Genomic DNA, 21,816 nt, shown 5'->3' with positions numbered 1-21,816 from the left:
CATTTTGCTCTGGAGGACAGCAAATAATTTGTCAGCTGTACATGATCAGGTTGAATAGGCAGGGGAAAAAAGCCAGACGGCTATCTTTTGTTGTTTTTGCAATGATTGTATCTGTCCTCCATTGTTGTTTTGCTGCACTGCTTGCACTGCTGATGAAGCCAGCACTCAGTACACGTGTACAGACAAAAAGCCACATGTTTTCCGATCTGACCGTTCTCATTCCTGTCACATGGCCATGAATTGGATACATATCCGATCTAGGACCACATGTGAAAGTGACGCCATCATTTCACCGAGAATTCTTCCGGGAAGACCGAGCTGCGATCTCAGAGTGTGGCTTGGTCGCCGCAGGTCGTACGCAGTCGATGGTTGACCGAGGGTTGGTCACGCCTTGGTCTTCTGTGGTTGCACGTGGTTGAGGAATGGTCTCCCCGACAAAGAGATCGTAACTCGGTTTTTTGACATGTCAAAAAACTGAGCCTCGACCTAAAAGTCACACAGAGAGCGTCAAAAGAGCAAACAAGGTCAAGGAAAGGATGCATCGGTCGAGAGACAATCGAGGGTAGAACGGGGAGGAGCGATGCTCAGTCTTCTCGAGTGAGAACTGATTGCATGCATGGTTGTGCTGCTCGGCCTGTCCTCAACACTCACTCGATCCATGCGATCTAGCTTCACTCTTTTGCGATCAAGCCTCGCTCCGCGCAACCTGTCCCAGACCTTCCCTAGACCCATATGCTCCCTATTCTTCCCATGGGCACGATTGGATTCTAAAGAGGATTAAGGTGTGACCTACTTCAACCAATAAAGATCGACCATCGCTTAAGTTGCGACCTACCTTCGCCTAATCCGATTAAGCTACGCCTACTGAATGTCATATAAATAGGGCGCAAAACCAAGCAGTGGTCATAACACGTTCAGCTCTTGACCACAACACATAGCATCATTCTCTACGACGTTGACCAGATACAACCTACTTCGCTGCCATCTACAACCTACTTCGCCATACTTCGCTGATCTACTTCGACAATGCCAAAGAGAGGAAAAACCAAGGCAGCCAACCCCAAAAAGAAGAAGGCTGCTCCACCACGGGACCCATCCCCTGTACAGGACTCCCCCTCTGAAGCTGATGATGAGGACATCCCGGATGACATACTGGAGGACACCCAGGAGGAGTCTGGCAATGTCAGAAAGAAGCAGAGGCTACATGTGAAGCTGACAGATGACCAGGAGGATCAGTTGGCTGGCCTCATACAGGAGAACACCAACCTGTATGACAAGGCAAACAAGCAGTGGCTCAACAAGGATGCTCGACGTCAGACATGGGAGGAGATAGCTATAAAGATGGAACTGCCAGTGGATCACGTCAGCAGCTGGTTCCACTCCATGAGGACCAGGTTTGGACGCCTAAAGAAGACCAAGGGAGCACCCAAAGTCACAGAAAGAGATAGGCAAGTTGAAAGACTGTTCATTTATAATTTGTTTTTTTATTTCTCTTCTGTTTTTTCCTAAACAACTTGTATAATAATGAATTTGCTAACGGTTTGATATATGTTTCAATTGTGTGCTTCAGATGGATTCTCCGCGTCTTTGACTTCCTGTGCCCGCACATAGTCGAGGTGTCCTGCCCCAATGCTGTTTCTCTGAAGGAGAAGATCGCGGCCAGCAGACCAGCTGAGACAGCCAACAGATCAGTTGAGGCAGCCAGCAGCCAGGCATCTATCGAGGCACCTCTTGACCTTGATGATTACTTAGATGATGACTACCCTGGTCCCATGCCTGACCTCAACGACCCGGTCCCTGGTCCTTCATCACAGCCTACTAGACCAGTCAGTCCTCCAACTCATCTTACCCAGCCTACACCAAGAACATCTAGGAGGAAGGCTTCTGTCGCTGCTGCCGCCACTCAGGATGATCTGCTCTTGAAGATCCACGACCAGTCAATCCGGACCACCGATCTCCTCCAGCGGTCCAACGACATCATGAAGACCTTGTGGCCATCGGGGGTCAATGAGCGGATCTCCTTTGGCCAATGGTTCACCGACGTTCTGGTCCAGCTGCCCAAGTCGGTTTACGACAGCCTGGTCGACGATGTCTTTGCCTGCACCAAATCTGCCAAGATTGAGGCTCGATGTCTCCAGCAGCAACAACAGCAGCCTCAGATCCAGCAGCAGCCTCAGATCCAGCAGCAGCAGCCTCAGATCCAGCGGCAGCAGCCTCAGGTTCAGCAGCAGTTTCAGCAACTGGACCCTGGTTGGCAGCCTCCCCCTAACCAGTGGAACCCACAGCCAACTCCAGGAGTATCTGTATGGAATTCCATGAATGCAGAGTATGTGCAGCAGCACTATCCGGGCTACAGATCCTCCAGCTGCCCACCAGATTCATCATTGCCATCATTCCACAACCTGCAGACACCTTCTGCTAGCCGGGACCCTAGTTTATCAGACAGTTTCCTGAGGTCATTGGGATTGCCCCCTGCAGTACCAGCTGCAACAGCAACTGCAACTGCAAGAGACACTGATGACCAGTCTGTAAAAGACAATTACGGAGATAGGTCTGGTAGGTAGCTTCATCTCCCAGCCACAGTTCCATCATGAGGGAGGATTACTGACCATAATGTTCCCTCTGGCATTCATGCAGCCGGGAGCAACCCAATATTTCTTCTTGGTATACTTCTTTCTCCTCATCTTCAGCATGGTTAGCATAACCAGAGAGTCTTGCTGCAGTTGCAGGGCACGGTGCTGTAATAACACAGCATGATGCAGAGCAAGGATTTTTTAAGATGTTACTGTCGCAGTTCGTAGGAGGGGGAGGAGCACAGAAAGACGGCAGGCCAGAATAAAGTTCCATAATGCTCTTTTATTTGTTCTTTTCAGACACAAATCTCTCCAGTCACACCACACACACCAGTTGACTGGTTCCAGAGAGAGCTGCCTTCCTCTGCTCTCTCTCTCTTTATATAGGGCGTGGTCACTGGGAAGACACAAACACAGGTTAATTGACATCAGGTGTAGTGATTTTGCCACTTACCTTCCCTGACTCCGCCCTCCTGTCACAGACCGATGCTAGACCACGCCCCCACTGCCACATACCCCCACCGCCCGACTCAGGCCGGGCGGCCGTCCGGCCTGCAGCCAACTCCCCCCCCCCCCCTTGACGGGAGAGAAAGTCCGCCACAACCATCTGCGCCCCCGGCCTGTGGATCACCTTGAAATTAAAGGGTTGGAGTGCCAGATACCAACGGATGATCCGCGCGTTGGCATCCTTCATGCGGTGGAGCCACTGGAGGGGCGCGTGGTCCGAACAGAGGGTGAAAGGGCGTCCCAGCAGGTAGTAGCGGAGGGCGAGGACCACCCACTTGATCGCGAGGCACTCCTTCTCTATCGTGCTGTAGTGCCCCTCGCGTACCGACAGCTTTCTGCTGATGTACAGCACGGGACGATCCTCCCCCTCCACCTCCTGGGACAACACGGCCCCCAGCCCTCTGTCCGACGCATCCGTCTGTAACATAAAAGGGAGAGAAAAGTCAGGGGAGTGTAATAGTGGCCCCCCGCACAGTGCAGCCTTTACCTCAGAGAAAGCCCGCTGGCATTGCTCCGTCCACTGGACCGGATCTGGTGCCCCTTTTTAGTGAGATCAGTCAGCGGGCTGGTGACGTCTGAATAGTTAGGTATAAACCTACGATAGTAGCCAGCCAGCCCCAGGAACTGTCTCACCCCCTTTTTGGTCTTGGGCCTCGGGCAGGCCGCAATTGCTGCTGTCTTGTTAATTTGGGGACGCACCTGCCCATTGCCCAAGTGGAAGCCCAGATACCGTACTTCTACCCGCCCAATCGCACACTTCTTTGGGTTGGCTGTGAGCCCCGCTCGCCTCAGCGACTTAAGGACGGCCCTCAGGTGTTGTAAGTGCCGCTGCCAGTCATTACTATAAATAATGATATCGTCGAGGTATGCGGCTGCATAAGTGGCGTGGGGGCGGAGGACCCTGTCCATCAGCCGCTGAAATGTAGTGGGCGCCCCAAACAGCCCAAAAGGAAGTGTGACAAACTGGTGTAAGCCGAACGGTGTGGAAAAGGCCGTTTTTTCTCGGGATAATGGAGTCAAGGGGATCTGCCAATAACCCTTTGTCAAATCCAGTGTCGAGTAAAAGCGAGCCGTGCCTAGCTGATCAAGCAACTCGTCAATACGAGGCATTGGGTACGCGTCGAATTTAGACACCGCGTTGACTTTTCTGTAGTCCACACAGAACCGGACCGACCCGTCGGCCTTGGGAACCAAGACCACTGGGCTGCTCCAGTCACTGTGGGACTCCTCGACGATGCCCATCTCGAGCATGGCCTCGAGTTCTTCCCGAACCAATTTTTTCTTGTGTTCGGGCAGCCTGTAAGGGCGGCTACGCACTACCACCCCCGGGGGCATCTCAATGTGGTGCTCTATGAGGTCGGTGCGGCCGGGCAGAGGCGAGAACACGTCCAAAAACTCGGTCTGCAACTGGGCGACCTCCGCGAGTTGGGTCGGGGAGAGGTGGTCTCCACAGGGGACCGGAGAGGTATGCGATGCCAATGTGCCCTTTTGAACCTCCGGCCCCAGCTCCGCCTTCTCCGGAACCACCGACACCAACGCTATGGGGACCTCCTCGTTCCAGAGTTTGAGTAGATTGAGGTGGTAAATCTGTAGCGCCCCACCTCTGTCCGTTCGCCTCACCTCATAGTCGACGTCCCCGACTCGCCGTGTGACTTCAAAGGGTCCTTGCCACCTGGCGATCAATTTGGAGCTCGATGTGGGCAACAGTACAAGTACTTTATCTCCCGGTGCGAACTCCCTAAGGCGCGTACCCCTGTCGTACAGGCGGGTTTGCCGTTCTTGGGCCTGCCGCAAATTCTCCTGGGTTAGGTGTGTGAGCGTGTGGAGTTTTGCGCGCAGGTCAATAACGTATTGAATTTCATTTTTACTGGGTGAAGGTCCCTCCTCCCAATTTTCTCGCAGCACGTCTAAAATGCCGCGTGGCTTACACCCGTATAACAATTCAAACGGGGAGAACCCCGTGGAGGCTTGGGGGACCTCTCGCACTGCAAATAACAAGGGTTCGAGCCATTTATCCCAGTTACGTGCGTCCTCACTTACGAATTTTTTAATTATATTCTTGAGGGTGCGATTGAACCGTTCAACTAAACCGTCCGTTTGTGGGTGATACACGCTGGTGCGGATCGGCTTAATACCTAATAGCCTATACAGTTCGCTCAGTGTTCGTGACATAAACGAGGTGCCTTGGTCAGTCAGAATCTCTTTCGGGATTCCAACTCCGGAGATGATGCGGAAGAGTGCCTCCGCAATACTGCGTGCTGAGATATTGCGAAGAGGCACCGCTTCCGGGTATCGCGTTGCATAGTCCACCAGAACTAATATAAAGCGGTACCCTCGTGTTGACCGATCTAATGGCCCGACGAGATCCATCCCAACCCTTTCGAACGGGGTCTCGATTAATGGTAGGGGGCGCAAAGGCGCTTTTGGAATGGCCGCTGGATTTACTAACTGGCATTCGCGGCACGCCGTACACCACCTACGGACATCACCGCGAATCCCCGGCCAATAGAATCGGGCCATTATTTGGGCTAGTGTCTTATCCTGCCCTAAGTGTCCAGCCATGGGATTAAAGTGAGCCGCCTGGAATACCAATTCCCGGCGGCTTTTTGGAATCAAAAGCTGGGTGATTTGCTCTTTCGTCTGAGTGTCCTGCGTCACTCGGTATAATCTATCTTTCATAATAGAAAAATAGGGGAAGGACGGGGTGGCGTTCGGCAGGAGCGTTTGACCATCGATTACTCTCACTTGGTCAAACGCATGCCACAGAGTCTCGTCTTGCGACTGCTCTAACGGGAAATCCGCAAGGGATTCCCCGAGAGAGGGAGGAGGAGCCTGCGGCTCCTCACTCTGACGCGAAGATGACGTGGACGGCTCTGCGACAGCTGCCCCCGCCAAAGCGACACCGGGACCTCCCCCTGCTGACCTATGGCAGGACCCACTCTTCACTAGATGACTCATCAACTCCCCGAATCCCGGCCAATCAGTCCCCAAAATTATCGAGTGGGTGAGGCGAGGATTAACCGCCGCCTTTACTATAAATTTTTCCCCTCGGAACAAAATGTGGACCGACACCAACGGGTAGCTGTGAACATCCCCATGCACACACAACACCTTCACCCCCTGTGCTCCCCCCAATGCCTCGTCTTGCACCAGGCTTTGGTGGATTGAGGTCTGATTACAACCGGAATCCACCAATGCCTGATATGTATCCCCTTGGATACTCACCGGTATGCGATACACCCCGGCCCGATCGAGGGCAGCTCCTGGCACGTCGGGGATCCAAACCACCGTGCCCACTTCCATTGCCGAACACTGCTGTTGGAGGTGGCCCGGCTCCCCGCAGCGCCAGAAAACCAGCCCGGGCTTCCTCTCTGCACTGGCGCCCCGGGGCTCACTCACCTGAGGGGGGGAAGAGACAGACACAGAAGGGAAAAACGGGAGGACACTGCGGGTGCGACGGGCCGGCTGGGGTGGGGCCAGCCCCCGCCTCCGCGGTGGGGGAACGGGGTGAGGACGAGACACAGGAGGAGAGAGGGGGAGAGAGAGAGAGGAGAGGAGAGAAGAGGATGTTCGCTGTCCTGCCGTCGGAACAGCCGCCAAATGGTCCTCCGCCAACTCGATGGCCTGATCCAGCGACGCCGGGCGGTGGCACTGGACCCACTCCGCGGTTCCCTCTGGCAGGCGGCCGATGAACTGCTCCAGCACCACCTGATCGAGAATTCCCTCGGTGTCGCAGTTGTTGGCCCTCAACCACCGCCAGCAGGCGTCCCGGAGCTGCTGGCCAAACGTGAACGGCCGGCCGACTTCCTCCAGCCACAGAGCGCGGAAGCGCTGTCGTTGTTGTTCGGGGGTGCGCCCCACCCGCTGGAGGACGGCCCGGCGAAGGTCCGCGTAGGCCAGCCGGCGGTCAGCGGGGAGCTGTAGCGCGGCCAGCTGTGCCTCTCCTGTTAGCAGGGGGAGAAGGCGCGCCGCGCGCTGCTCCATCGGCCACCCCGAGGTCTCCGCGACTTGCTCAAAGAGCGTGATGAATGCCTCGGGGTCGTCCTGCGGGCCCATCTTGGTTAGGATGGGGGGGGACGGGCCCGCGGTGGGAGCGCTGGTGGACCCCGCCGACGCAAGGAGGTGCCGGAACGCCTGACGATCTTCCTGCTGCGCCAGCACCAGGGCCTCGAACCGGCGCTCTTGCTCCTTCCGGAGGGTGATTAGCGCCTGGTGCTGGCTCTGCTGGGCCGTGGCGAGGGCGTGGACCAGGTCCGCGAAGGTGGAGGGCTCCATGGGGCTGTTCTTTTCCTGTGCTCCGTCCCGGGTTTCAGCACCACTGTCGCAGTTCGTAGGAGGGGGAGGAGCACAGAAAGACGGCAGGCCAGAATAAAGTTCCATAATGCTCTTTTATTTGTTCTTTTCAGACACAAATCTCTCCAGTCACACCACACACACCAGTTGACTGGTTCCAGAGAGAGCTGCCTTCCTCTGCTCTCTCTCTCTTTATATAGGGCGCGGTCACTGGGAAGACACAAACACAGGTTAATTGACATCAGGTGTAGTGATTTTGCCACTTACCTTCCCTGACTCCGCCCTCCTGTCACAGACCGATGCTTGGCCACGCCCCCACTGCCACAGTTACCTTGTTGACAGTTTCGGCGGGAATCTTCCGCCTTCTTCAAAACAGTCACCAGATGTCGAGTGGTGACGTGCCTTATCAGCTGATGTTACGCTACGGAGGCATGAACATCCCGCCCAATTTGACAGGTAGTTCATGCCTCCTGCTGTCAGGTCGCTCCCCCAGGACTGCGCTCTAGGTGTGTGACAGCGCGTACGCTCCCTCATCCTGGTTCATTGTCCTCTGTGCCCGCTTGCATATCTCCACTGCCTCTAAAATCCAATGCTGGTATCTATTTTCTTCAGCGCGAATGACTCTGGCCTCTTCCCAATTCATTATATGATTATGTCGTTTGCAGTGGTCTGAAATGGCTGATTTTAAGTTTTCTTGGTTTGCTTTTTCTTTTTCGGATCTTGTGAGTCTTTTTGTTATTTCTTTTTCACATTCTATTTGGTGTTCTTTCCTTCGAGTATGGAAGCATCTGCCCGTTTCACCAATATAGACTTTATTACATGAACGGCAAGGGATTTCATAGATGACGTTGCATTTATTGTCCAGTTTTATTTTGTCTTTGGGGTGAACTAGCAGCTGTCAGAGGTTCTTGTATGGTTTGACCGGGGTGTTGATATGGTATTTCCTCATGGATCGTTGGATGCGTTCTGTAACTCCTTTTATGTATGGTAGTGTCACTATGTTGAGTGTGTTTGTAACCGGTGTTTTTGTAAAGAGTGTGTCTTTACAAAAACACCGGTTACAAATGTAGCCAGGTGGATAGGGGGCACTGTGTTGTTGTTTTTTTGTATCGGTTGTGCCCTGGTAGTGTGTGATGTCACGGTGCGGCCGGCCGGATCGGAGGGGTCTCGCGAGAATAAGGAAATCACGTGAGACTTGATGCGCGCGAAAACATTCCTCCTAACGCGGGCGGTAGCGAAAGGTGTGTAAGAGAAGAGCTAAGTGAGCTGTGTGCTGCGGGAAGAGTACATGTTTGGAGAGTGACTGAGTGACCGACGGACGGTCATGACTGGGGATTTTGCGCTTGCTTCTCATCGGTGACGTGTGCGCTTGTCTCGTCTCTGTTGTGTCTGGAGTTGACCTGGATGACCATGGGTTAGCGTAATTGGTCAGTTATAGTTCACAGAAATCCTTGTTAAGATATTTTCAGTGTTAAATATTGTTTATTGATATTGGGTGTTATTGCTCATGTAGAGGGGAGACTGAGAACTGTGTGTGCTGCGTCCGGTGGGGGGTGAGGCCCTGGGCTGCAAGCTAGGAGTGGGTGAGCACCTGATTTTGTTTCCTGATTCCTAAAGTGTGTAGTATGTTGATTCGAGGTCATTGTAAAATATATGTTGCCAAGTGATGTATGAATATGTAAATTTAAATTACTTCATAGTGTTTATTAAGTTAATCCGTGGAGTTTACTGAGTTCAAACCTGGTATGTACTATAAAATGTATAAGTTAAAAGGAGAAGCGTGGCTTTGAAATGTATTTATGTATGTTTTCTGTTTGCCTAGAAATACAGCCACTGCTGTTGTCTGTTTTGCTCTGCTTTGTCTGTTTTTGATTTTTTTGGGGGGTTTGTTCTGACGGAGTCATAAGAGAGTCCGTATAGAGGGAAAATAATTTGTTTTATTCTTTTATTTCAAATGTGACGAATAACTGTCTCAAAATTATAAAATTAATGCTGTCCTTACTTTGGGTCAGTTGGGGTATTAAAGATCCTACATATATAACTCTGTGTCCAGTCCCATCCTTAATAATCTGGCCACACAAACACACTCAACATAGTAGAAAACCGGTTAAAAGCAGACAGAACCCTAAAAAACCGTACAAAACTTACAGCACAGGACATAACAAAACTATTGCATTTCATTTCCACTTCCTCATATTTCCAATTCAGAGGTACAATTTACAGACAAAAAGAGAGATTTGCAATGGGGGACCCGCTATCTGCCACTCTATGCAACTTTTTTATGGAGGATCTGGAAACCCAAGCCATAGAAACAGCACCGGACGACTGCAAACCCATTTTCTGGAAAAGATATGTTGATGACATTCTTGAAATAACCAAAACAGGCCACACACAACAACTCACGGATCATCTCAACTCCATTGACAAGACAGGTAAAATCAAATTCACACACGAAGAGGAAACGGACAAGACAATAGCTTTTTTGGACCTAAAAATACACCACACAGAAGAAGGGAACATTAGAATTACAACATACAGAAAACCTACACACACCGACCAATATCTTCTCTGGACATCTGAACATCCCATCGCACACAAAATGTCAGTAATCAGAACACTATACGACTGAACACAGAACATCACGGAGGAGAAAGACAGACAGGAGGAGGAACAACACATCCAACAGGCATTAAAAAACTGCCAATATCCACTGTGGGCAATCCAAAAAGGGAAATTACAGACACAAATAAAGGAAAAAAACAAACAAACAAGAAAAAACACCGAAAAAACAAACCGGGGCTTTGTCACACTACCATACATAAAAGGAGTTACAGAACGCATCCAACGATCCATGAGGAAATACCATATCAACACCCCGGTCAAACCATACAAGAACCTCCGACAGCTGCTAGTTCACCCCAAAGACAAAATAAAACTGGACAATAAATGCAACGTCATCTATGAAATCCCTTGCCGTTCATGTAATAAAGTCTATATTGGTGAAACGGGCAGATGCTTCCATACTCGAAGGAAAGAACACCAAATAGAATGTGAAAAAGAAACAACAAAAAGACTCACAAGATCCGAAAAAGAAAAAGCAAACCAAGAAAACTTAAAATCAGCCATTTCAGACCACTGCAAACGACATAATCATATAATGAATTGGGAAGAGGCCAGAGTCATTCGCGCTGAAGAAAATAGATACCAGCGTTGGATTTTAGAGGCAGTGGAGATACGCAAGCGGGCGCAGAGGACGATGAACCGGGATGAGGGAGCGTACGCTCTGTCACACACCTGGAGCGCAGTCCTGGGGGAGCAACCTGACAGCAGGAGGCGTGAACTACCTGTCAAATTGGGCGGGATGTTCACGCCTCCGTAGCGTAACATCAGCTGATAAGGCATGTCACCACTCGACATCTGGTGACTGTTTTGAAGAAGGCGGAAGATTCCCGCCGAAACTGTCAACAAGGTAACGTCTTAAAAAATCCTTGTCTTAAGAAACGAACTTAAAATAGCTTTAATAGTTAGACGTAATGTACTTCCACTACATACATGATGCAGAGCAATTGGGTCCATGTTGTCCCTTCAGAGGCTGGTCAAAAACTGATGGTCGGCCACCGATCGCCGGGCCTTTTTATACGGTCGCAGTGGGTTGCACGCAAATCCGGGCAACCGTGACAAATTTGCGCATAGCTCAGGCGAGAATCTGTCTAGAAAAGCTCGAGGATTAAGCGTACAGAGCGAGGCTAGAATGTTTATATTGCAGGCTAAATCGTATTGATCGAGGGTATGTTGCAACTTGTACATAGCTAGATCGGCCAAGATTGAGCCTTGATCGGCCGAGGTTGTGCACTTGCAAGGATAGATCGCTGAGAGATCGACGCTACGTATGTCGCAGATTGGTCGAACAGAACGAGCCTTGGTCGTGTTAAGATTGCATCAGATTGAGTGGATAGACGCAAGTAGAGCATATGTAGAGCGTCTACAGAGCGTATAGAATGCAGGTAGAGCGTACACATCGAAGGTCGAACAAGATAACATCGAACATAGAGTGTACACAGAAAATAACGGGTTTAGGTCGCACGGATTTTGCCCACAACTACGGGAAAACATAGCTGCGATCATAGTCGTGCATGGTCGCATGCAATTTTTCCAGATCATACTCGGTGAAATGACGCCCTGACTGAAACCTGATTTGAAAAGATCAAATTTCTGCTTCCACACAGCCCTGAAAAAAAAACAGATCTGTATCACATTAAGGCAAGAAATCAGATTTGAGTCACTTCAGCCTGGTAATGTGAAAGTAGAACCTTTTCTGGAGGTAAGGAACCTCTTATTTATCAAACAAACCACTGAAGAAGCATTAAAGAACCCTTTTCCCCTAAGGGTGTACTGTCTATACTGTACAGTATGTGCTTTGTGTGTTTATAGCATTTTAATGCCATGCAATGTTTTTGATTGTTTTCTAAATAATAATCTCATCTCATTCATCTCATTATCTCTAGCCACTTTATCCTTCTACAGGGTCGCAGGCAAGCTGGAGCCTATCCCAGCTGACTACGGGCAAAAGGCGGGGTACACCCTGGACAAGTCGCCAGGTCATCACAGGGCTGACACATAGACACAGACAACCATTCACACTCACATTCACACCTACGGTCAATTTAGAGTCACCAGTTAACCTAACCTGCATGTCTTTGGACTGTGGGGGAAACCGGAGCACCCGGAGGAAACCCACGCGGACACGGGGAGAACATGCAAACTCCACACAGAAAGGCCCTCGCCGGCCCCGGGGCTCGAACCCAGGACCTTCTTGCTGTGAGGCGACAGCGCTAACCACTACACCACCGTGCCGCCCCTAAATAATAATAATTAATAAAATAAAATAACTGGGCAGCACAATGGTGTAAGTGGTTAGCACTGTTGCCTCACAGCAAGAAGGTTCTGGGTTTGAGCCCAGTGGCTGACAAGGGCCTTTCTGTGTGGAGTTTGCATGTTGTCTGGGTGCTCTGGATTCCCCCACATCTCCTATGAGTAACTAAATTTCATTGTACATTTGTGCAGTGACAATAAAGGCAGTCTAAAAAATTGAAAATGAAATCAGGGATGAAGTGGAAGTGTCACCATGACCATACATAAATAAGATGAATAAACTTATTTATACAGCGTTTGAGGTTTTATTGGACATGTAGAAACAGACAGAGGAGTATAAATTATTATTATTATTATTATTATTATTATTATTATTATTGGATGGTCACCCGGATATTTTTCAGAAAAAACAACAACAACGCTTTTACTTTGTCCCTCTGATTTATTTTCCCAATATTTATTTATTTATTTTCCAGGGCAGACCAAGAGGCGATGTGATGGGAGAACATTTCTGCTTGGCTGCTCTCAGCAGGTCGGATGAAGGTGTGCTGAAGGAATTTATTGCACATGAAGGAAATCGGTTTCTCACCAGTGAGGAAGGAAAAAAAACACTGTAAATAAGAAACACAAGGTCCTATTGTAACAAGAACACAATCTTTTCACACACACACACACACACACACACACACACACACACACACACACACACACAGTGAATCATTTGCTGACTAGAGGGCTGGACGCATGGTGTGGTCAAGATACTGATCGTTATTTATGCTGTAAACAACATGCAGCATAATGCAGCACATATAGTAAATAAACATCTCCTTAGAGAAAACTTCACCATGTCAATAATTATACACATTTATTTTGTTGGAAATCAACATGGTTTTTCATTTTTTTCATTCAGTTTAGTATTAGATTATGTGGAGCGTCTGTTCTACATGTCTGTGTGAATGAGCTGTTACTATAGAAACGATAACGTATTCAATCGAGAGCAATAATATAAACCCGTTGTTCATGTTACAGCCAGAACTACAGTCTGAGCCATGCTGTTCTCCATATATAATGCACACCAGGCTTGTAGTACTCGAGTCTAACTTGTGTCCTAATTTTAAGGATTTGTGACTTGACTTGACTTGGACTTGAGCACTGATGACTTGGACTTGGACTCGCGCATTAACTGCATTCAGACTAGTAAATTGGAGATGAGGACATTGATTTTTTTCTTTATTTTTTGTAACATGCTATACAGTAATAGTTTGGCAGAAGACATTTGGAACATGCTATGTGTTCCACATGTAGAAGAACTATATATATGGGACATACATCTTCACACTACTCAAAGCGATCAATGTGTATTAGATTGTGTGAGTGTGTGACAGCTGTGTCATTTGTGTTGGACTCGACTCGGATCAATAATGGACTTGACTTGGACTTGACTCAATTTTTTTAAATGACTTAGACTTGACTCGGGGGCGGCACGGTGGTGTAGTGGTTAGTGCTGTCGCCTCACAGCAAGAAGGTCCGGGTTCGAGCCCCGTGGCCGGCGAGGGCCTTTCTGTGCGGAGTTTGCATGTTCTCCCCGTGTCCGCGTGGGTTTCCTCCGGGTGCTCCGGTTTCCCCCACAGTCCAAAGACATGCAGGTTAGGTTAACTGGTGACTCTAAATTGACCGTAGGTGTGAATGTGAGTGTGAATGGTTGTCTGTGTCTATGTGTCAGCCCTGTGATGACCTGGTGACTTGTCCAGGGTGTACCCCGCCTTTCGCGGGTAGTCAGCTGGGATAGGCTCCAGCTTGCCTGCGACCCTGTAGAACAGGATAAAGCGGCTAGAGATAATGAGAGAGAGACTTGACTCGGACTTGAACACTGAGGACTCGAGACTGGACTCAAACTCGAGGTTTAGTGACTCGACTACAACACTGATGCACATCTTCTGACCAATCAGTGAGGATTCAGACACGCTCTGATGTATGACAAAAAAGAAAACAAAAGGGCAGCTTGTCAAGTAAAACCTAAAGTTACAGCATTATGACTGACACTGGAGACTCCTTCCATAAATGTTACATGTTAAATCAAAGGGTCATCTTTGGTACCTTCAGGATGTATGTTTATACCTTGAAAAATGATTGAAGTTTCAGCCATGATTTGCACTTCCAGGGGCTCATCATCATCACAACCTCACAGCCTTGAACTTCATTTCCCATCAGCCTCACATGCTGAATCACATGATCCTGTTATATGCTCATGCTCTGCTGATTGCACTCACCTGTTCTGTGTTTCTTGTGGATTAGTGGCTCTGTTTAAGGCCTGCTGCTTCTGCGGTTGGCTGATCAGGTGCAGGTTCTCCATGGTCTAGTTTTGTGTTACTCTTTTAACTCCTCTTAACATGCACCTTCCCAAGTAAACGATAGACATTAAAGGTATGAACGTACACCAGTGATGAGGAGCAGTGCTTTTCCAGTTTTGTACCGTTATTTCTGAGTGTCTACACGTCCTTGAGAATGAGCTGTTACTATAGAAACAATGATTTATTATAGACATAGACTATTGTAGCTGGGTCAGAAATAGGGGTACAGTAGGAGTCCATTTCTGTCCCTCAAGGTACAATCTACGCTAATGTCCCCCGAGGCTCATTATTGGACCTCAAGGTAATTATGTGTAACTTTTTAGGGCCAAAAAGCTACATATATGCTCTCAAGCAGTGTAGAAAGGGTACGAATAAGTACCTTATAGGGTACTGCCCCTGTGACAAGCTGTTGTATCTGTAAAGGGGCAAAAATGTACCTCATTTCCTGAGAGTGGAGAGTGATGGTCTCATCTCATCTCATTATCTCTAGCCGCTTTATCCTGTTCTACAGGGTTGCAGGCAAGCTGGAGCCTATCCCAGCTGACTACGGGCGAAAGGCGGGGTACACCCTGGACAAGTCGCCAGGTCATCACAGGGCTGACACATAGACACAGACAACCATTCACATCTACGGTCAATTTAGAGTCACCAATTAGCCTAACCTGCATGTCTTTGGACTGTAGGGGAAACCGGCGCACCCAAAGGAAACCCACGCGGACAACATGCAAACTCCACACAGAAAGGCCCTCGTTGGCCACGGGGCTCGAACCCGGACCTTCTTGCTGTGAGGTAACAGCGCTAACCACTACACCACCATGCTGCCTAACAAATGTATGCATGTCATCTCATCTCTCATTATCTGTAGCCGCTTTATCCTGTTCTACAGGGTCGCAGGCAAGCTGGAGCCTATCCCAGCTGACTACGGGCGAAAGGCGGGATACACCCTGGACAAGTCGCCAGGTCATCACAGGGCTGACACATAGACACAGACAACCATTCACACTCACATTCACACCTACGGTCAATTCAGAGTCACCAGTTAACCTAACCTGCATGTCTTTGGACTGTGGGGGAAACCGGAGCACCCGGAGGAAACCCACGTGGACACGGGGAGAACATGCAAACTCCGCACAGAAAGGCCCTCGCCGGCCACGGGGCTCGAACCCGGACCTTCTTGCTGTGAGGCGACAGCGCTAACCACTACATCACCGTGCCGCCTGACAAATGTATGTATTTATACAATTATTTGTAAGTTAAGGTTAATGATTGAAGTATTTACCTTAGCAGTTGTAGAATTTTAGTCTCTGTGTGTGTCTGTGTGTGTAAATCTGCAGAAATCCAGATGAAACACACACACACACACGTGAAGAATCTCCATAGGCACTCGAAGTCAGTCTGGGACTCCACTTCCTTCTCCTTCTTCTTTTAAAGGGGGTCTTGTAGATTTGCTGAATTTGTGCACGTGAACCTCTCTCTCTCTCTCTCTCTCTCTCTCTCTCTCGTTTATGGGCTTGTTTACGCACGCGCACATTTTTCTATAACACACACACACACACACACACACACACACACATATATATATATATATATATATATATATATATATATATATATATATATATATATATATATATATATATGTATGTGTGTGTCTGTGTGGCTATTAATATAGTTCTAAATATAATATTTCTTCTCGAGATGATGATGATGATGATGATGATGATGATAGAGGTGATGCTTGTCATCTGAGGAACGCGGATGGAGGAAAGATGCAGCGATACATTGATGCGTGTGTGCGTGCGCGCGCGTGTCGGCGCCCGTCCGCGTGTGCGCGTGCGCGTGTGGATTAAACCGGAGTCCGCGCGGCGAGCGCCAGAAGCGGAGCGCGGGAGGAAAAATAGACGCGCGTGAGCAAGAGATCCCAGATTTCCCTCCCTCCCTCCCTCCGGTCTTGATCCCCATCCGGTCCTCGCGCGCAGCGGTTCAGCTCTCATCCGGTTCACATGGAGAAGTTGGATGCTCGTGCGTTATTTTTAAAACCCTCGTGCATCCTCGCATCCATCACATCCATCTCCTTCTTCTTCATCATCATCATCATCTTCATCTTCTTCTCGAGGGGAATGTAGAGGGGATGTAACTCTCTCCTGAGATTGAGGCATGATCTAATCCGGATCCTGATCTTCTGGAAGAAAGACGTGAAGGAAAATTTTATGCGCTAAATTTCATCTGAAGCACGTGGAGCTTATAATGGGTTATAATGCAGGGGTGTTCGCATCATGCAACTTGATATAATGGAGTTTTTTTTTTCCATGAGTATGTTTTCTGCTGCACCAAATGGAGAAGGTTTTCCACTCTCACCTGATTCTTCTTCTTCTTTTTGAGGAGCACCACGGGATTTTGACTTTTTTTGGATTTCTGATTTTCTTTTTTTAAAGGGCGGATTCCTAGGTTGGGTTTTTTTTTTGTTTGTTTTGTTTTAATTATTATTTTTATGTGCTCGTGGTGAAGGATATGGGCTGCTGCTTTATCGGATGCTCCAAAAAAATGATTTTAGGATCGGACCGGATGGAGGAGAAGCGAGCAGCAGGAGAAAATCCGACATGTGAGGAGATCGAGCTCTGACCCCATCCGAGGTCCTGAGCAAAGCTGATATTACTGATCCAAGGTAAAGTTCATGCGTGCTTTTATATATATATATATATATATATATATATATATATATATATATATATATAGTGATGCAAAGCACATGCCTTGTGGTGTGTATGGTGTGGAGCTGTGTGTTGGTGTGTCCTGTTTGAACATGGAGTAAAAAATGTGTCAAAAAACATGAACTCATGATGTGGATGTGGTGTTTGCTGTGATGCATGATGTTCTGCCGTTAAATTTGGGGTGTTGGATGCTTCTGATAAATGACTAGAGGTCTAAAGGTGTGTGTGTGTGTGTGTGTGTGTGTGTAACGTAGCACCTTCTCATCTACAGCCTCACCCCATGCTGAAATCCGTAGCAGCACCCTGATCTCGGATTCCTCTCCTGTTCCTTGTGTGTGTGTGTGTTCTTGGCAGAGGTCCAGAATGATCATATATAGTCATCTGCTCTCTTCACCTCCATCGAAGACACGTGTGGGTTACACCAGCCGTGTGGTTCACTCGAGAGACACCATCGCTTGTCTCAATTAAGGAAGTGTGTGTGTGTGTGTGTGTGTGTGTGTGTGTGGTTGTGTGTGTGTGTGTATGGGGGGGAGAATTAGCAAGATGAGAAGTGAGACAGGGATCCAGAGTGATGATGTGGAAAATGAAAAGAGGAACAAGAGAAAGAATGAGGTGATGACAATGATGATGAGATGGAGAAAAGTGTGCGGGATTCATTAGCGCATGAATAGGATGGATAGATAGATGCATGGTTGGATGGATGGATAGACAGCATAATGCAGATTTGCCATCTACAGTCTAAATCCCCCATCTTCCTCACTGCCACTCATTTTGATGTGATTTAAATCCAAATAATGATTATTTATTTTATTGAAAAAGCCACAGAATGTTCCACTTAGACACTGAAAGTCTTGTAAAACCATGACAAGTGGCTGATACGGTATTTGCAGTTTAGTGTGAAGTTGTTGGCCTGAAGAAGTGCAGTGCCTCCTCACTTGGCTGGTGGTGCTATAATTCAGTTTATGCTGCAGCTGCATTTGGTGTGTGTGTGTGTGTGTGTGTGTGTGTGTGTGTGTGTGTGTGTAAAACTATATCACACAATTGTCTTTTGAAAATTCCCAAAAAACTTACATTTTACATTTTATTCCAATTCCAGAGGTGGAACATCTCAGGAATAACCTGCATAGTGCAAAGATAGTTTTGGACATCAAATCTTTTCCATAAATGCCAACAATTCCAAGAAATATTTTCCAGATATGTAAAAGAACAGCTCTTTTCCTTTCTTTTTTTTTTTTTTAGCTCTGTTCCTTCCATCTAGCCATATCTAGCCAGCAAATCATGATTACAGCTAGTTCTCAATATCAAGCCATCTTTGTATCCTTGTGCACATTGATAATACATCATCATGGCTGCTACACATGAGCTAACGTCCCAGTTAGCAAGTTTAGCTATATTGCTAATGCTAACACAGCTGGGTAGCACAGCATGTTGTGTGTAGAATCAGTTGTAGTGGAGCTTGTAATAAGACAACAATGTCAACAACAAAATAAAATGCTCCATGCTCATCATTTTGCTGCTCTTCACAGCATATTAGCATTTCAACTGCCATAGTAACAGATTTCAAAAATGAACCCATAAAAAAACTTCTATGTGTACCAAGCACGAAGCTCTAAATGCTAAATACCTGAGAAGTTTGAAGTATTCAGAAGAAAATAATCAGCATTAATTTTGAAAAAAACAACAACATTCAAATCTGTAAGTGTTCATTGGTTGTTTCTCTGGAGGAATCCGGAAAGTTTCAACACCAAACCTGAAAACAGAGCATTCCCCTATCAGAAAGGGTTCCACGGTAGGAGAATAAAGACCATGCGTTACCCATTGAGCACTTGAGGAACCCTTGAAGAACCCTTTTCTAAAAGTGTACGAAGTACCAAGAAACAATGTGTGAAACCTGACAGTTTCTAGGTGGTAAGAAGAAAATAATGAGCAATACTTTGCACACTCAACCAGTTAATGCACACACTGTTAGGGGAAAAGGGTTCTTTAAGAGTTCTTTAAGGGTTCAGTCTTCATCTCTTCCAAATGAGAAGAGGTCTTTCTAATCTGGAAACTTTCAAGATCCATCATTCAAATGGTTCACTGGAATACCAACAGTTGGTTCTTCTGTACTCTGAGACAAAATGTTCTTCAGTGGTTCTTTAAGAGTTTGTTGAGTAATTAAGGGTTCTTAGTTTCCAGAGAGATGGAACTCTTTCTAATCTATCTATCTGATATATCACTGCAGTGATGTGGCTGCTCTCATGCCTTCAGCCATCAAAGTCTCTAGGGAAGAATTACAGTAGTGGTTTCCTGTTGCCTTCTACTGGATTATTATAGAGGTTTTCTCCTCTCAACCATTCACACACACCTATGGGCAATTTAGAGTAGCCAGTTAACCTAACCTGCATGTCTTTGGACTGTGGAGGAAACCAGAGCACCCAGAGGAAACCCACGCAGACATGAGGAGAGCATGCAAGCTCCACACAGAAAGGCCCCCATCGGCTATTGGGCTAGAACCTAGAACCTTCTTGCTGTAACAGTGCTAACCAACTGCACCACTGTGCTGCCCTCTTTCTAATAGGAAAACAAATTGTTATAGGGTTTGACATAAAAAATGGTTCTTTAATGGATCTTTCAAAAGTTATTTAAATGTTCACTCTGTTTTGGGTTCTACAGTACATAGAAACTTTAAGGGAAGAAAATAATGAGCAACAATTTGGAGTTTGCAAACACATCCAGTTAATACATACACTTTTAGAAAAGAAGGGTACTTTCAGGGTTAATTGGATAATTAAACACTTTTAGCATCTGAAAAGAGTTCTAATTGGAACCCTTTCAAACAGGAAAACACTTAATTGTAGGGTACCTTTGAGGGTACAACCAAAGGAACGACTACTCATTATCCATAACAGCTTATCCTGTGCGGGGTCACGGGCAAGCTGGAGCCTATCCCAGCTGACTATGGGCGAGAGGCGGGGTACACCCTGGACAAGTCACCAGGTCATTGCAGGGCTGATACATAGAGACAAACAACCATTCACACTCATATTCACACCTACGGTCAATTTAGAGCCACCAATTAGCCTAACCTGCATGTCTTTGGACTGTGGGGGAAACCAGAGCACCCGGAGGAAACCCACGCAGACACGGGGAGAACATGCAAACTCCACACAGAAAGGCCCCATCAGCCGCTGGGCTCAAACCCAGAACCTTCTTGTTGTGAGGCGACAGTGCTAACCACTACACTACCTTGCCACCAAGGAACAACAAGAGAACCATTAATTGTTTATAATAGTCCAGCTGTAATGATAGCCATAGTTTGAAGTATGTTGATGCATGTGCAGCCAATTGGAGAACCTGGTAAGTTTGAAATGTATTTTAATGTGAAATTATTGATCATTTCAGGTACTATTGGACTATTTGTGCATTTCCTAAGACTTGAATGTCTCTAGGAAAAATAAATATGCTGTCATCATGTTTCTGCTCATTCTGGATGAGTCGGAAATATACTGAGTGTTATTGTGGGATAAACAGGGTGGAGATGCAGGATGTAGGGTTTCAATTTCTCCTTTAGCGGCAGTTATTTCTGCTCAAATAAGAAGACAACGACTTTAATGTGCACTATTTCCTGTTCGGCACCAAATGATACAGATCATCAATAAAATCCCAACATTACCAGCAAATGTCAATAAACTGTCCTGTTTAGTATAGTTTAATGCTGGAGAAACTGTGTGTGTGTGTGTGTGTGTGTGTGTGTGTGTGTGTGTTAACTGGGCTTAATCTTCTACTCTCTTTTAGAAAGATTATTATTGACTAATTCATTGATTAGTGAACTTTAGCTGTATAAATTCATGTTTAGTTAGTTTATTAGTGTGTTGGATTGTGTATTGACTGTGTTTATTGTCTTTACTGGCTGTACCCCTGTCATCGTGTGGTTTCGAGGGAACTACTTCATTATATTTCACTTTCAGCTCCACACATGACAATAAAGCTTGACATCCGGGAAACCGACTTTATTTAACCTTCATGATCGTTCAGAACCACAAGAGGCTCGAGATGAACAGGGTAAAGTAAAGCAAGCAAAGGATGTTAATATTTCACATGCAGAGACCCCCACGCGAGCCTGGGTGCTCATTATTAATGAATCGGCCGCCATTAGAGAACTGAGAGAGTTGTCTGCTTGTCTTATCAAGCAGATCTGCATTGGCATCATCACTATTAGGACAGGTTTCTGTGGGGGGTTTAGGTAACATGTTACTTCGCTTTTCTTCGACATTGGCAGTCTGAGAGATAACATTACTCAAAATGCTTCAATATAGGAAGATATCAGATTTCAGTGGCATTACATCATGCCTGCTTAGAGCATTTATTCTGCATTCATAATATCAAGTCACTCATGTCACTTGTATTTTATCTCGTGTGTGTGTGTCTGTGTGCACTGTTCAGTGGATAAGCAGATTAGCAAAGCAAGCTAATTGTACTAGCGACATACACTCACCAGAGGCACTACAGTGCTCAGCATAAATGAGT

Source organism: Neoarius graeffei, chromosome 11 (assembly GCF_027579695.1).
Source record: "Neoarius graeffei isolate fNeoGra1 chromosome 11, fNeoGra1.pri, whole genome shotgun sequence".
Classification (NCBI taxonomy): domain Eukaryota; kingdom Metazoa; phylum Chordata; class Actinopteri; order Siluriformes; family Ariidae; genus Neoarius; species Neoarius graeffei.
This window is presented reverse-complemented; position numbering follows the sequence as displayed.